Source organism: Struthio camelus, chromosome 2 (genome assembly GCF_040807025.1).
Source record: "Struthio camelus isolate bStrCam1 chromosome 2, bStrCam1.hap1, whole genome shotgun sequence".
Classification (NCBI taxonomy): Eukaryota; Metazoa; Chordata; class Aves; order Struthioniformes; family Struthionidae; genus Struthio; species Struthio camelus.
In genome coordinates this window covers 52,090,571-52,106,124 of record NC_090943.1, presented here as the reverse complement: position 1 = coordinate 52,106,124, position 15,554 = coordinate 52,090,571, and the positions used below count along the sequence as shown (strand labels likewise).

At 42.1% G+C, this 15,554-nt stretch overlaps 1 protein-coding gene across 4 annotated transcripts in view; it reads left to right on the top strand.

Annotated features, from left to right (window-relative positions):
• The window catches only part of MYRIP (myosin VIIA and Rab interacting protein), a 244,267-nt gene that overhangs the window by 113,582 nt on the left and 115,131 nt on the right, over positions 1 to 15,554 (top strand). The gene's annotated exons all lie outside the window — the stretch shown is intronic.

The following is a 15,554-nucleotide window of genomic DNA, read 5'->3' as shown; positions in this document are numbered from 1 at the left end:
AACTGCTTCCTGTAAAGCAGCTGTGGCCTGACCTGAATTTTTCCGTCTGTTTGTCAGTAGTTGACACTGGCAAGATAAGACATGAAGTACCTGTTTATGTAGGAGTTGATTTGTTCCTGAGGCATGAAGTACCTGTTTATGCAGGTGTTGATTTGTTCCTAAAGTGTTTGGTTACCTGTTGCATTACCAGGTTCTTTAGCTGGACTGATGAATCAGCAAAAAGTAATTGGGCTTAGTTTGTACAGGGCTGTGACCTTGTTAAATATCTAGGTTGCTAGTGTAACCTGAGCACAGGCAGTCATAAGGCAGTTAATTATTTTTCAGCAAATCCCACTGATGTGTGGGGAGAGGAAGGAATAATATTAGTGAATGGGTCATCCAGCTGTGAATGTTTTTTGAAGTGCTTTTCTAAATGGCAAGTTTACTAGTGGGGATGCTTTGGGCTTATTTTGGCAAATAACTATTCCAAATAGCAGTGCAACCTGTTACAGTTTTTAACATCTGTTGAGAAAATGCCGCCAGGCCTTTTATTTGCAGAGGGTATCAGAGTGATTTACTGTCTCGCCCTTTTAAGGCTAACATAGCCAACGCGTTTAAAGATAGCACCGGAAAAACAAAGTAACACATAACAACCGCAAAGGTTTTATTTCCTGGAGGGTGACTGTGATCATCCTTCCTGTCTGCATTGCAGGCCAGGTACCAAAAGCGCTCTTAGCTGTGGTGGCATAGTACTCATCAAGGCTTTTTACTCAGACAAGCAGAGTAAATGAAATAGCCTGGTTCCTCATAGTTTGATTTCTAACGTTTCTGAGTAGTACAGCCAACCAAACGTGACAAAGATGGCTGTGTATTCTCAGTCTTCCCATTTGGTGGTAAAAGAGGATTAAGACAACTGCTCAGTTCCATTCCAACACTGTACAGTATTTCTGGGCTCACCAAGCGCTCATTGGTCCTCCTTGCTTCTCATCAACACCCACCTGAATTTTAAGCTTTTACATAGTATCTGTGCATAAAGTGTGTGCCCTTTGACACAGGGCCTCAAAATCATAGGGATAGCAGGTAGATCTTACATTTACCTTTAGATGGTCAAATGTTTTTGTTATGAGCTTCTTAGTTTTGATAGGAGCAGAACTGCGTATTTAGTCGACGTTAATGTTATTAAGGTTACTTGTGAATAAGGATTGTAAGAGCAGTCTCGTTTAACATGCCGAAATTAAACCAATAACATCTTATGTTTATTTTGGTTGTCTGTCTTTCATTATTGCAGTTGTACTTTTCCTACTGTGATTGGCAGTGGTGAAGCTAAATGGACTCACATTGTGTAGACCTATTCACTGATGCTCCGCTTAAAACAATAAACCGATTTCTACAAAACTGTGGAGGATAACATAACTTTTCCAGCTGTGCAGAAACCTCACTGATATTAATGCAACTTAATGGGCCATCAGGGAATCTCTACAAGAAAGGAATGATACCACCCCTGCACAGTCTTGATGGAGGAGCGCCCTGTAGCAGCAAGCTGTGTTCTCTTTATGCTTGTTTAGACATTGGCTCCATTTACTCACAACTGCCAAATTTTTTCTGATGAGTTTGACACCATTCTAGCAGGTTGTAGCCTGAGACCTCAACTTTGTATTAGCTTTCCAGCAGCCTTGAGAAAGCAGTGTTCAGATAACTTTACTCACCAAAACTAAGTGCGATGTTGTAGTACAGGCTGCCTCTTGCATCCCAAAAGTTGCAGCTGTTCCTTGGTGTATTTTAAGATGTTTTTCCCCTCTGGAGCTGCTGAATAACAGGGGTTGGTTAATGCCTAGAGCAGTTTACAAGATATTTACAAAATACAAGGATTTTTGGCTAAATATTTCACTTCACAGTAGGAGTACTTCACAAAGACTGAAAGACTGTCTTTGATGAAGATGTATCTGGTTCATGCCTTCTGTACAGTATGGTTCAGGCAGTACAGCCAGGCCATGAAAGGAGGCAGCTGAAAGAGAATTTAAAGGCCACTTTTTTGTGAACTTATTTTAAAATAAAATGGACGTGTGTTCTCTTGACTGAGAGACTGAAGATTAACCAAATTACTAGATAGTAATCTGAAATCTTAATTGAAAATTCATTGCTGCTTTTAAGAGCTGTGTGATGAAAATGGAGCTCTTGAAAACGGAGCTGCTGTGGTCACGCATGGTGCCCTAACGTGCTCAGTGATGGGCTGCATCATTCATGGGAACACTTGCCATACGTTTGGGAAAATGATTTTAAAGTATAAGTAATTTGCAGCAGCTTTCAGACGACTCCTGGAGAGGTATTCTAGCTTCTAGCAATGGTCTTTGGGTCTGTGCCTGAACCACTTGACTTCTTCCTTGTTGAGGGGTGAAGAGAGCTAGAAAGGCCTTCCTTTTCCAAACCCCATGGAGGTCAGCAGGATCCAGCTGGAGCACGCAACTCGAGGTCGGGAAGAGGCTGAAACTTCACTGTCCAAGTCCCATCCCAGTGGAAACTGCCCTGGAAGGACGTGTGAGCTGTGCTATATCAGGAAACTAAGAGTACCTGGCACGTGATGCTTGTTTCTTCTTCTCCCGCATATATTTTTGTCCTTTCCCTGGGGGTAGTGTGTGTGTGTGTGTTCAGACTTAGCACATCCGTTTTCAGTGTAGCTGGTCAAACTGGAAATAGCCTCTTTGAGTTTGCTGGGGTGATTGTTTGCTGGAACACTGATGCCAGAGAGAGCACGTGTTTAAAGCATGCAAAACAAAAACAGTATTAAACAGAGAGAAATGTCTGGCTTTTGGGCTTGCTGATAACAATACAAAACAAAAAATGTTTTAAAATGGTTTACAGATAAGTCGGTCCTCATGTTTTAGGTCCTCCGGCAGCTGTGAAGTCCCGTTTTCAGAGAAGGCAGCAGTGCCTGTACCATTTCCAATTGCCAGCATTTGGACCCAAAGGGAGATGCATCCCCAGGGCACCTGCTGCTTCTCTGCCTTTTGGCTGGGTATATCTTCCCTCCATCAGTGAGGAGCCAGCCAAATGACAGGATTATCTTTCCCAGCAGCATGGAGAGCTACAGAGCCGGTGCTTGCTTCTACTTTAGTCGTTCAACCATTTCCAATTACACTTCCTTCTTCCACGTCTCCTGAGTTCACCCATGTGGGCAGCAGAGCAGGCAGCCAGGTTTGCAGATGCTGAGGAACAGCAGTTACTGTAGTTAGTCATTGACTCAGCAAAAAAAAAAAAAAAAAAGAAAAAGAAAAAGAAGAAAAAAAGTCTCTGAAGAATTTCATTTCAGAAGAAAAATCTTTAGCTATATTATAAAAATGCTGCTCTCCTTTTTGACTCTCAAAGAGACAGTGCTTTTCCCACAATCCTATGCAGCCCTCATAGTCACCCACTTATTATTCATTTATAAACATATTCTTTATTTATGAGCTCTGAGACTAAACCTGAGTAATTTTCCAGTGAATAAATTACAAACATTGCTGCTAACCATTTTGTGATCTAGTTTATTGATTGGACTGTGCAACTTGCAAAACCCTGTAGGGGAGCCAGGAACTGGGATTCCTCAAAGGCTGCTGAGCAGTTATTATTTATTTATTTATTTCACACTCAGTGCTCAGTATTTCTTGTAGGGAAAAATGCAGGGGCAGATAAAGTCTGCTCTCAGTTCCTATCCCTTTTTCAGGACTTACCCCTCAGATGGAGCATGGACTATATCCTCCTGCCTGTCCCCAGATCCTCTTTTTCTTATATGTCTTTTATTTTTCTATTTGTGGGACAGCACACATAGTGGAGGTGGTTCTTTGTTTGGCTGCTGCTTCTCTGCACATCTTACCGCACAACACATACGAACAGAAATATCTCAGAGAGGACTGCATTTTCGGGTTGTTCTCTTTTTTTCCCCCTCCTTACATATCTTTGCCCAATTAATGCTGTTTAATGCTGCAAAAAGAACTTTGATGTCTGTCTAACTGGAAAAGTATCAACATTTACAGTTCAGACTTCCCACAGTGATCTGCTTGTATTCTTCAGTTCTGTTCTAGAGCAGAGCTGGAATAATGCTAAGTTTCCTTTTTAGTAGGTAATTGGAATATATCAACCAGTTCCATGGTGTCAGAAGCAGTTCCTTGCTGTAGGAAAGGCTATAAAGCATTCTCAGCATGAACTACCTTTGTAAAGGTGGTTCATCTTAGGCATTAGAACTTGAGAATCTAATCTGAGGAATTACCTGAAGGATACTTTATGTTTAACTGCACACTGTGAAATACTAAAAAGTTCCTGTGTGACCTGGGAACCTAAGAACCAATGACTTGGCAACGGTTAAATATTTTTGAAAGTAATACATCGTGTAACCATCGCTTGGGTTCAGATTTAAAACATTTCTGGGAGCGGTACCCACCTCTGTAGACCTTATTATGGATGTTACTCCCCATTATCTTCCCCCAAAATAGTAGCAGGAACTTTTACAGACTGTAAATGGTTTCCTAATGGATTCCTGCACCAAGGTGATCTTGACACTGAAGACACTGTGACACGTGAGTTAGTTGCTCAGGGCATGACCCTAATGGAGATGTCTGTTCTGTGGAATTTTGTTTTTGTCTTGCAAGGCAGAGATTTACATTAAACATTTATCAGAGAGCAAATACGCAAGTCAGCGTTTGAAACACAGAATGTTTGTGGGAAATTGGGCCAAAGAGTGTATGAGGTTAAAGCCCCTGTTTCTTCCAAAGGCAGCAAACTTATCTATAAGCGAGTGAGAATTTTGGTATTTGTAGGAGAAAAAACACTCCTTTTAAAGCACATCTGTTGTTAAATGCATCTTTTAAATATTGTAAGATTTAGCTCGTTACAGAATCTTATTACTCTGAAATGTCTTTATAGCTGTGTCTGCATAGCTCTTGCGAAGAACTGAAGAACCTTCCTTCAACTTTCACATTTTTCAATTTGATATCAGTTTCAAAAGTGTTTTGTTTTAGATTCACCTCTGGATGCCTTTATTAACATTCTAGGGTTTTTTTTCTCTCTTATATGTATTTTTTTAATTTCTTAGTATGTTATGATAAAATTGTATATTGTTAGTATCAAGTTTTCAATTTTTATATAGTGCATTTTCAGCTCTTCTAAAGCTTTGTACGATGTCTCCTTGTTAGATGCTCATAAGACCATGTGTTTGGGCAGCTTGCTTCAGACTGTAAATCCTAAATGTTTTTGACTCTGAGTAGATTCCAGGCACAGTTCCTCTGCCCTCTGCGTTAACACTCTTGATGTCATAGAGGGGATCTTTAGAAACAGAGCAAGCTTTCCGTTTGTTTGACACCCTCTGGCCAAGATCTCTCCTCTTTCTTTTCCAAAGCCCAAGGAGCCATCTGCCAGAGCACCCTGCTTGTGATACTCTGCTTTCCAGTTTAACACTTGTACTAAAAAAGCCTATTGCAAGCCAGTAAAATGTGTATTTTTGCAGATGATTTCTAAACCAGCCACTTCTAGACTGTAGGAGAGGTCTGTACAGATCCGTCCAAAATAAGGCATAGAAGCTTCTGACTGACAACTTGAGCTTCACCACGACTGTTGAGCCTGAATCCTCCAGTGTTTTAGATTCCCTTCTCTGGACTCTCAGTTTCCGTATCAGAAGATCTCTATTTCTTTTCTGAGTGGGAGTGTATACACCTGGTCCTTTAATGCCTTCATATCCATCTGCTGCCTGATTCTCTCAGTTGTTGTCAAAACGCTCACTCAGCTGATGAGGGTTTGTTATCTAGCAGCCTTTTGCTTAGCTCCCCTGAACTGGGTTTTGAATACAGCAGCATTACCTGGTCTGCAGGAAGTCACTGTTCTGCTTAAGAAAAGCTGCTTTGTTGTTTTTGGTCCTTTGGCAGTTATTAAGAGACAGAGACTCAAGTACCAGTTTTTTTTCTCCTTAATAATGTTGACTAAAGAAAAATGCAACCATGCTGCCTAAACTCAGACTTCGTGCAGTCGAAATAGTAGTCTGAGCTGTTCAAAATGGGTCACAAAAATTGCCACTAGAGTCATTTGCAGCATAGATTTATTTAAATGTTAATGAAGGGAACAGCTTCTTTGTTTTTCATATTCCCAATATTGGCCAAACTTGCTACACTAATTTGATTGCTGCTTTAAGACAAGGAAGTGAGAGAATGTTGTATTTATATCTTCATAGACTTTCAATCCAGAGTTATTTTTGAATGTTCTTTACAACATTTTCTTTTGAACTGGTTATGGTGCCTAGTTGAAAGATAAGGTTCTAATTAGACTGTTAACAATTTGCATAAGTAGCAAATTGAATTGCCTTGCTGGAATTTGAAAATGAGCGTATGAATAAGGTTTTCTTTAATGTACATTACAGTGAGAATTGAGGGCAATTTATCAAGGTCTAGTCTACCTGCAGCACCCAATACATTTGTCTCTGACTAATGTGTATTGTGATTAACACTAGTGTAAAATTGTTCTGTTTGGAGCAAGGCTTTTGATAACATGAAAGTTGCAACAGAAAATAGGAATCTTGTGTTCGTGGGCAGTCAGAAAACCCCTCAACTATGCTGGAGCTTTGCCAGCCCCAGGACAGTTCCTAAATAAAATCTGTATACTTCTAGTGGTTTTGTTTGGAGGACCTATTCACTGTAGTGGGCTTTTAATGTCAACAAAACGGAGTGCTTTTTTGCTAAAATGCAGTAAAGCTGTTGTGTGTATAGCTTGCAAAAGGGTGCATTTCCTCTGCTTAGTTTATGCAAGTTTGGCGTAAAACTCTTTACAATCTCAATAGGAAAGCTTTTGAATCTACAGGCAAACTTTTGACCTGAGTTCAGGAAACTTGAGCTGTGGTACCTGGAGCAGCTGGGAGGGAGAGCTCTGCTGCAGGTCAGCCTGTGGAGCAGTCTCTCCGAGGCTCATTGTGCTGCGTTTCCCTTCACAATTACTCAAAAAGCCAGGCCGGTTCTTCTGCTGGCCATGTGGTTAACTGGGTAAGAACCTGAGAAGTCTTAGCATAGAGAATTAGGGAACATAACCTAAAACACCGGTGCACAAGTGGAGAAATGAAGTGAAGGCACTGCTGGGGCAGTGCTCACACTTGGACAAAGCTAACCTCAGTGCCTGAGCTCACAAGCCCGGCACTGTTAACTGCGTAGTGAATGTTTCTTTTACAGTCAGTTATAGGTTTATTTGCTTTGTGCATCCCTGTTGTTTGTTCTGAGGTGATGTTCAAATCAGTATGTCATTACAGAAAAGTTTTATGGAAAGGAAAATACTTTATGATGTGAAGTACAAAACCACGTGCCTTTTCCATAAGTTTCCTCTCTGATGTTCTGCAGCAAGAGTTGCTGACTGAAGTTGCTTCATCTGCATAGAAGCAGGATGAGAATACTTCTTTATTTCCTTTCATCTAACACCAAGGTGACCATTATTTTTCTCACTGTCAGGGCTTGAAGCAGCTTCCTCATCCCATGAGTCTAAACATCCCACCACCTAAGCTAGGTGGGTGCTGATAAGTGGAGAGATGTTGAGCACACATCTTTTGCCTCTCCAGTTCACCTTCTCCTTTTCCCTTCTGCCCCAATGTTTAGGATTGTGTACATGGGTAGTGGCTGGCAAAGCACAATGTAGTTTTGGCCTGGGCCTTCGTTTTTCACGGCAAGATGATTCATAGCAATGATTTCTTGTCACCAGCTTAAAAGAAAGAAATGATGTCGAACCTTAGCTTTCAATAGGTACTTTACAGTTGGAACTGAAAATCATAACGTTTATGCAAACCTCTCCCCCCTACAAAATTGGCAAACTCTTGGTATTGGAGGAAAAAGAAGTAGTCCTAGTTAATAACTGGACCTTGTATTTGTTTGTTGATGCATTCAGCTGTAACAAAACAATGTTTTCATGATTGGGCTGTGGGAAGCTAATTAAGGTGTAATGCTGGTTAGCCATCTTTTGCATTCAAGCAGACTCACACATCCAGGAAAAGGAAATTAAAATACCTTCTAGATAGTCGACTTGAACCACAGCTTGGGGCTTTGTGTGTACCTATATGAGAATTGCATCTCTTTGCTGTGTAAGGTCCTTGTCTGAAATTTGAGCAAACTTGCACTGAACTTGAAGCTGTGATTTTATAATGTGAATGTCAGGCAATGTGTATTTTTCCTTCTCCTGAGATAGAATTGGATGGGAACATTCATTTGCTGTGTGGAATAGCACAAAAGGTATTTTTTCGCTCTGCCGTGTACATGTTATCTGCACTGGACTGAGAAGGGTTTTATTCTGTTTTTTGTTTGGTTTTTTGGTTTTTTGTTTGGGGGTTTTTTAGTCCTCTGATTGTACTAACAAACCAAGAAGGTCTGGTTGGAGATGTGAAGGTTGAGGGCAGCCTTGGCTGCACTGACCATGAGATGGTGGAGTTCAGCATCCTGCCAGGAGGAAGCAGAGCAATAAGCAAGATCAAAAGCCTGGACTTCAGGAGAGCTGACTTTGGCCTCTTCAGGGACCTACTTGGAGGAATCTTATGAAGTAGGGCCCTTGAAGGAAGTGGGGTCCAGGAGAGCCGGTTAATATTCAAGTATCACTTCCTCCAGGCCCAAGAGCAGTTCATCCCTCTGAGTAAGAAGTCCAGCAAAGCGGGCAGGAGACCTGCATGGATGAGCAAGGAACTCCTGGCAAAACTCCAACAGAAGAAGGAAGTACACAGAATGTGAAAAAGGGGACAGGCCACTTGGGAGGAATATAGGGACGTTGTCAGAGTATGCAAGGATACAACAAGGAAGGCTAAGGCCTATTTGGAATGAAATCTGTCAAGGGACGTCAGGGACAACAAGAAGGGGTTCTTCAAAGACATCAATAGCAAAAGGAAGACTAGGTAAAATGTGGGCCCGCTGCTGAATGGGCTGGGTGCCCTGGTGGCAAAGGACAGAGAGAAGGCAGAGTTGCTGAATGCCTTCTTTGCTTCAGTCTTTACTGCTAAGGCCAGTCCTCGGGAATTCCAGGCCCTGGGGACAAGAGAGGAAGGCTGGAGAAAGGAAGACTCTCCCTTGGTTGAGGAGGATCAGGTTAGAGATCTTTTGTCCAAACTTGACATCCATAAATCCATGGGCCCTGATGGGATGCATCCACGAGTGCTGAGGGAGCTGGCGGATGTTATCGCTAGGCCACTCTCCATCATCTTGGAAAGGTCCTGGAGATCAGGAGAGGCCTGGAGGCCTGGAAGAAAGCCAGTGTCACCCCAGTCTTCCAAAAGGGCAAGAAGGAGGAGCCAGGGAACTCCAGGCCTGTCAGCCTCACCTCCATCCCTGGAAAGGTGATGGAACAGCTCCTCCTGGAGGTCCTCACTAAGCATGTGGAGGACAAGAAGGTGATCAGGAGTAGTCAGCATGGATTCACCCAAGGGAAATCATGCTTGACCAATCTGATAGCCTTCTATGACGGGATGACTGGCTGGGTAGATGAGGGGAGAGCAGTGGATGTTGTCTCCCTGGACTTCAGCAAGGCTTTGGACACTGTCTCCCATCACATCCTCATACACAAGCTCAGGAAGTGTGGGCTGGATGAGTGGACAGTGAGGTGGCTTGAGAACTGGCTGGATGGCCGAGCTCCGAGGGTTGTGGTGAATGGTGCAGAGTCAAGTTGAAGGCCTGTAGCTAGTGGTGTCCTGCAGGGGTCAGTCCTGGGTCCAGTCTTGTTCAATATATTCATCAATGACCTGGAGGAAGGCACAGAGTGCACCCTCAGCAAGTTTGCTGATGACACTAAACTGGGGGGAGTGGCTGATATGCAAGAGGGCTGTGCTGCCATTCAGAGGGACGTGGATAGGCTGGAGAGCTGGGCGGAGAGGAACCTCATGAAGTTCAACAAAGGCAAGTGTAAGGTCCTGCACCTAGGGAGGAAGAACGCCATGCAGCAGTACAGGCTGGGGGGTTGACCTGCTGGAAAGCAGCTCTGCTGAGAAGGACCTGGGAGTGCTGGTGGACAGCAAGTTAAGCATGAGCCAGCAGTGTGCCCCTGTGGCCAAGAAGGCCAATGGTCTCCTGGGGTGCATTAGGCAGAGTGTTGCCAGCAGGTGGAGGGAGGTGATCCTGCCCCTCTCCTCAGCCCTGGGGAGGCCTCACCTGGAGTACTGTGTCCAGTGCTGGGCTCCCCAGTACAAGAGAGACACGGCCTACTGGAGAGAGTCCAGCGGAGGGCTACAAAGATGATGAGGGGACTGGAGCATCTCTCCTCTGAAGAAAGGCTGCGAGAGCTGGGCCTCTTTAGCCTGGAGAAGAGAAGACTGAGAGGCGATCTCACCAATGTGTACCAATCTGAAGGGAGGGTGTCAAGAGGATGAGGCCAGTCTCTTCTCCGTGGTGCCCAGCGACAGGACAAGAGGCAACGGGCACAAACTGAACCACAGGAAGTTCCATCTGCACCTGAGGGAAAACTTCTATTACTGGGAGGGTGACCGAGCACTGGACCAGGTTGCCCAGAGAAGTAGTGGAGTCTCCTTCCCTGGAGATATTCAAAACCCGTCTGGACGCGATCCTGGGCAATATGCTCTAGAGGACCCTGCTTGAGCAGGGGGCTAGATGATCTCCAGAGGTCCCTTCTAACCTCAACCATTCTGTGATTCTGTTCTGTGATACCATTCATATTGTACTCTAAAAATTTGCTACTTTTAAGCAAATAGCAGTTACAACCATTTTCCTCAGCTGCATGTTCTTGTAGAAATAGATGCAATTCCTTTCACTAATGCATGCTACTTTGTTCCTCCTCCCACCATCATCTCTGTAGTTTCCATCCCATCTCTTTATCTCCTTCTCTTTGCCATACTGTATGGTTCATATGCCCACAAGGAACTTGTAGAAGCCTCAAGGCAGACCACAGGCCCCACAGACTTTTGCTTACTGTACCCAAGAGCAACAAGGGCAAGCTCTTGGATTTTGCACAGAAGCCTGGCACAGTGTAGTCCACAGAGTTTGGTTTAGTTCGTTGTTCCTTGGCTTTGTAGGAAAAAAACGTGTGTAAGAGAATAATGCAAACTGGTTTCTTTGGTAGGGTGATCTCTGTTTTTGTTTGTTTGTTTGTTTGTTTTTTGGTTTATTTGTTTACTTTTTTGCTATTTTGATCTGTCTTAATTATTTCTAAAGTATGCACTGGGAAGAATTTAAATTCTGCTAGACAGAATAAAGCTGTGCTTGCATAACACACATCAGACTGCAGTGCTGCACTCAGTTTGAAGAAAAGTATCTAAAAATGGAATGGAAGAGAAGAGTGGGAAAAGAGAGGTCTATTAAAAGGGCTAAATGGCAGTGTTAATTAGGTGATCTTTTCTAGCTCTGACCAGCCTGAGAGTGGGTGGGTGGCTGAGTGCCTAGAAGACCAATCTATGTTTCAGGAGATCTGAATTCCAAGTTCAGCTATTAGCCTGATTGTTGAGTGACCTTGGAGAAGTTTCCATGTTTCACGTTTTCCCATGTGCAGAATAGATTTAATGATGCTGAGCTCTTGGAGGTCAGTAATTGAAAAGTTAAATGTTATGGCTGTAAAGTGCTAAGTATCCGTAATGTACTGTTATTATAAAAGAAGTTTTGCTGCAGTCAGCTTAGTTAAAGCCTTTGCTTCATGTGTTGCAGTAGCATGGAAAAATAAGTGCTTGAATTCTTATAGAGGATGAATGAGGATACACTGTCCTAATGTTATTTTCAATGCTCATATATAAACCTTTGCCCCTGTTTGGCCACCTCAAGCAAGTCATAATAAAACAAGTTATAGAGCACTTTCCCTGGTACTATTATGTAAATAGTGTGCAAAAAAAAAAAAAAAAGGAACTACTTAATTTAGAGGAGGGGAATAAGAAGGGATGTAATACAGTTTTTCCACAAAATAAATAGTATAAAAATTATAGATTGGACTCACCTAGTTATACAAAAACTGAGGGACTTTCAATGAAGCTGAAAGGTGACAAGTTGAAAGCTAATAAAAATACAATGGATTCTTTTTTATTTTAAGTGTGGGCACTTATGTGGCAAGTGAGACCATCACCCCTTATAGTAGTTGAGACAGTAAATATTAAGTATCAGGCAGAGGCTGGAGAAGAATTTCCCTTGCATCAGTTCTGTAGTGGGGATTTCACATACCTTCCTCTGCAGCTGAGTGCTGTTGCAGAGCAACCTGAGAGCTGTGGGCCATGACATCCCTAGATGTGACTGGTGACTGTCAGGAAAGATATGAGCTTAGGAGTGGTTGAACAAGAGATGGCAATACCTAATTAGAGTGCTCGAAAGTAGAAAATTGCAAACCAAGGCGCAAAAAAGAAGAAAAAAATTACTGTGTCAAAGACTACTGCGTTGTTCTGACTGGTTGGTTGACTCCGTAATGCTTGTACCTTTGTTTTTGAGTTTAATGACCCAGTTAATGCATTCTTTATTAATATAGAGATTTTGCCTGAAGCGAGTCCATTACAGCTAATGTGTGCTAGGAATCACATCACTCTTCTTATTTTAAATCTGCATCACATGTTTAATCTGGCTAGACTCTTTTGCTGACTTCTGTCCTGGAAAGGAAAGTGAGTCTTCCCTTTCACGCTGGCTTGCCAACAGTTTGATGTTTCCATCTGCTTTCAAGTTGAGAAAGTTGCTTCTGGACCAATTCAGTCCTTCCCTGAGCGGGGTGATCATTCCTGTGTGTTGTGATGGTGTTTTCTTGGTTGACAGAGAGGATGAAATTTGCCTTTCTGACAACCCCTCTCCTGCAGAAGCTTTACAAGGAAACCAAGGCTACATTTAGGACTGATAATTATACTAATGCCACCATGGGCCAGGTAGTTGTGGAATGTGATATACCTCTCTGCGTATCCCATTCTCCTTCCTCTTTTTCTCTCCCCCTGCTGTATGTTTGTCTGATCACTGGCAGAAGGTCTCAGGCCTCTTTTCATTCTCCTGAGAGGGAGAGCATGTTGGTTCAGTCCCATGTTAACATTCGCCAAAATGCAGGATACAGTGCTTCAGAGCAGGAGCTCTTCAACCAGGCTGACTCGTAAAACTCAGACTTGCTGTCCAGGCATTTCAACCCCAGCTGTCTCCCTCCCAAGCTCTCACAGCAATACTGGACTGCCTGTTAGCCTTGGAGCATGTTGTGCCACCCCCAGCTCCACTGAGCACCAGCCTTTCCTCCTCGTCTTCGGGACCACGTTATGTTTACTTACCCTGCAGGGTCTTGACTTCTGATTCATGTTTTTCCCCCTGAGATGAGTTTCTGAAATCTTCTTAGCATATTGTTGGTTGGGAAATGTTTTTCAGAACATGTTAATCTGAAAAAGCTGTTAAACTTCTTTTTTGTTTAAAAAAAATCATTTAATTAGTTTCCATAAAAGTCCCTCTGGAAAAAGGATTGCAAGGTTTTAAAAATTAATTTAGTGGTTTTTATTTTCAGTAGAAAAAACATTTGTGTTAGGTTTTTTCATAGTTCATTTTTCTTAACGTTACATTGTAACTACTGCTAACATGACTTCTAAAAAAACAGACTGTTAAGAAGAGCTAATACTTATTAAAGCTTCCTATCTACATCAAATGTTCTATTTTGGGTTGAGTCAGAGTATCTTAGTGTTTTCATTGCACTGGATTTTTTTTTTCTTGTCTCTATTAAATGGTAACTGTGTTTAATTATTTTTAAGGTGGAGAAAAACATATTTTGGTTATTTATGCCTTATCACTTCTTTTGTATCATAAAATATACATAATAATGAAAAAAGTCATGCTGCGGCAAGCACTCATGAGGTAGCCTTTAGACAGAGGAGAGCTAATTGTCAGTTATATTGAACAGTTTTAAATGATAGATATGACAGATTACTAATTGACTTGATGTATTTGTTTCTCTTGTGTGCATTTGCTGAGCCTTCAGGCTTTCTCACGCTTTATTTGTGCAACCACCAAGCTTTGACAAAATGCAGAAATCAATACTTGCTCCAGCTGATAGTGACATGATTAACCCTAAGAATAAAGTCAGCGTGCAAACTGTATTATGGGCGTTCTGAAGGGACAGTGTGCGTGCCATCTTCTGTTGCTTTAATTGCAAAGCCTGGCCTTGGAAGTGCTGGGTTAGTAATGGTTTGTGGGGCCAGCTGTGACCTTAAAGAACTGTTTGTCCGGAGGGGAAACCTCCTGTGCAGGCCAAGAGGCATCTTCTCCCATCTGAAGAACGGAGCACCTGCTACGTACTGCATGCCTTTAGATCCTCTGCACCCCTCACAAGGCGAGATGACTATACCGAAATTATGTGCACCTCTGTCTCTGTCATAATTAGCTGTATGCAAAGGTTATTTCCACAGACCACAAGTAATTCATGGTGTTTTTTGTGCTAAATCCTATTATTTTTATCCCCTTCTATAGGATCAGAGGCCTTCTATGGCCTCCTTAGCGTATTTTTCCTCCAAGAGATTTATCCTGTTAGCTGTGAACAGCTGCCCAATTATGTGTGGATACTCTTAGAAAGCATTATAAATGCTGTGGTTAGTACAGGCATTTTTTCTCTTGGCGATAAAATTGGAAATCCTCCAGACTTGTAGCCACTAGCAGTGAACAGCAGTAAAAAATGTGTGTCTTTCCTCTAGCTAATGTGCTCTGCAATCAAGGGTAGTATCCTCTTAAAAGGCTCTTGTGTTACCAGAGAAGTTAAAGTGAGAATTTAATTTGTCATCTTTAAAAAGCTTAACCACGCCAATAAATAAATCCCTCAATGCTCTTATTCTTCAGACAACGTCTCTCACTTGAAATACATAGTGAAGCACTTACTACTTAGTGTCTTTAATAAGAATCTGTGAGATCGTGCATTTCTATATTTTGAAAGAAAGGCAATAACTTCTCCTGATTTTATAACCTGCAGAAAAAGGGTAGTGGAGAAAGCAATTGCCTGGTCTTTCTGCCAAAGACAAGTAAATGTTTTCTAAATCCGTAAACAAAATGAAGAATATGGCTTTCTTGTACTGATTTGTAGTAGCGTATCTTTTCTGCTCCTGGGCTTTTTTGAAGCCTTTCTCCAGATGTGGTTGCTGGCTGGAGAGTTAGTTATGCCTATCACACCCTTCACACCCGCAGCTTTCAAACTATCACTCTACACTTGTGGAGCAGGAAATAAGGTGGCAATACCAGCCAAAGTTACCTGCACTGGAAGACTGTGCAATAACCTTTCCTAACCTCTCTTATGCTAGAGCTGTCCAGAGGAATATCTTTTTCGTTTTAGCTTGGGAGCTAGCGCACAACCTTGTATTGACTTTGTATCTGCAAATAATGTCACTTTAATTTAGGATGGAAACCATTTGTAACCTAAAGTTGTTTTTGAGTTTAAGTCTCCACTAATTTCAGGTTGTTGTATCATTTCTTTGCAGAAACTGTTTCAGAAATGACGACGGGATTTTGACATAGTGCTTAGAAAACCTTCTAAAAACAAACCACTTTTGAGTGAAGTAGTTAATCTGTTTGAATCTGTCATTTGATCATATAGCACAAGTGGACTAGTAAAAGTTCATTTTTAGACTAGCATTCGATTTATAGTATGCTTGGAAATTTCTTTGATGAAATGTTTTCATCAGA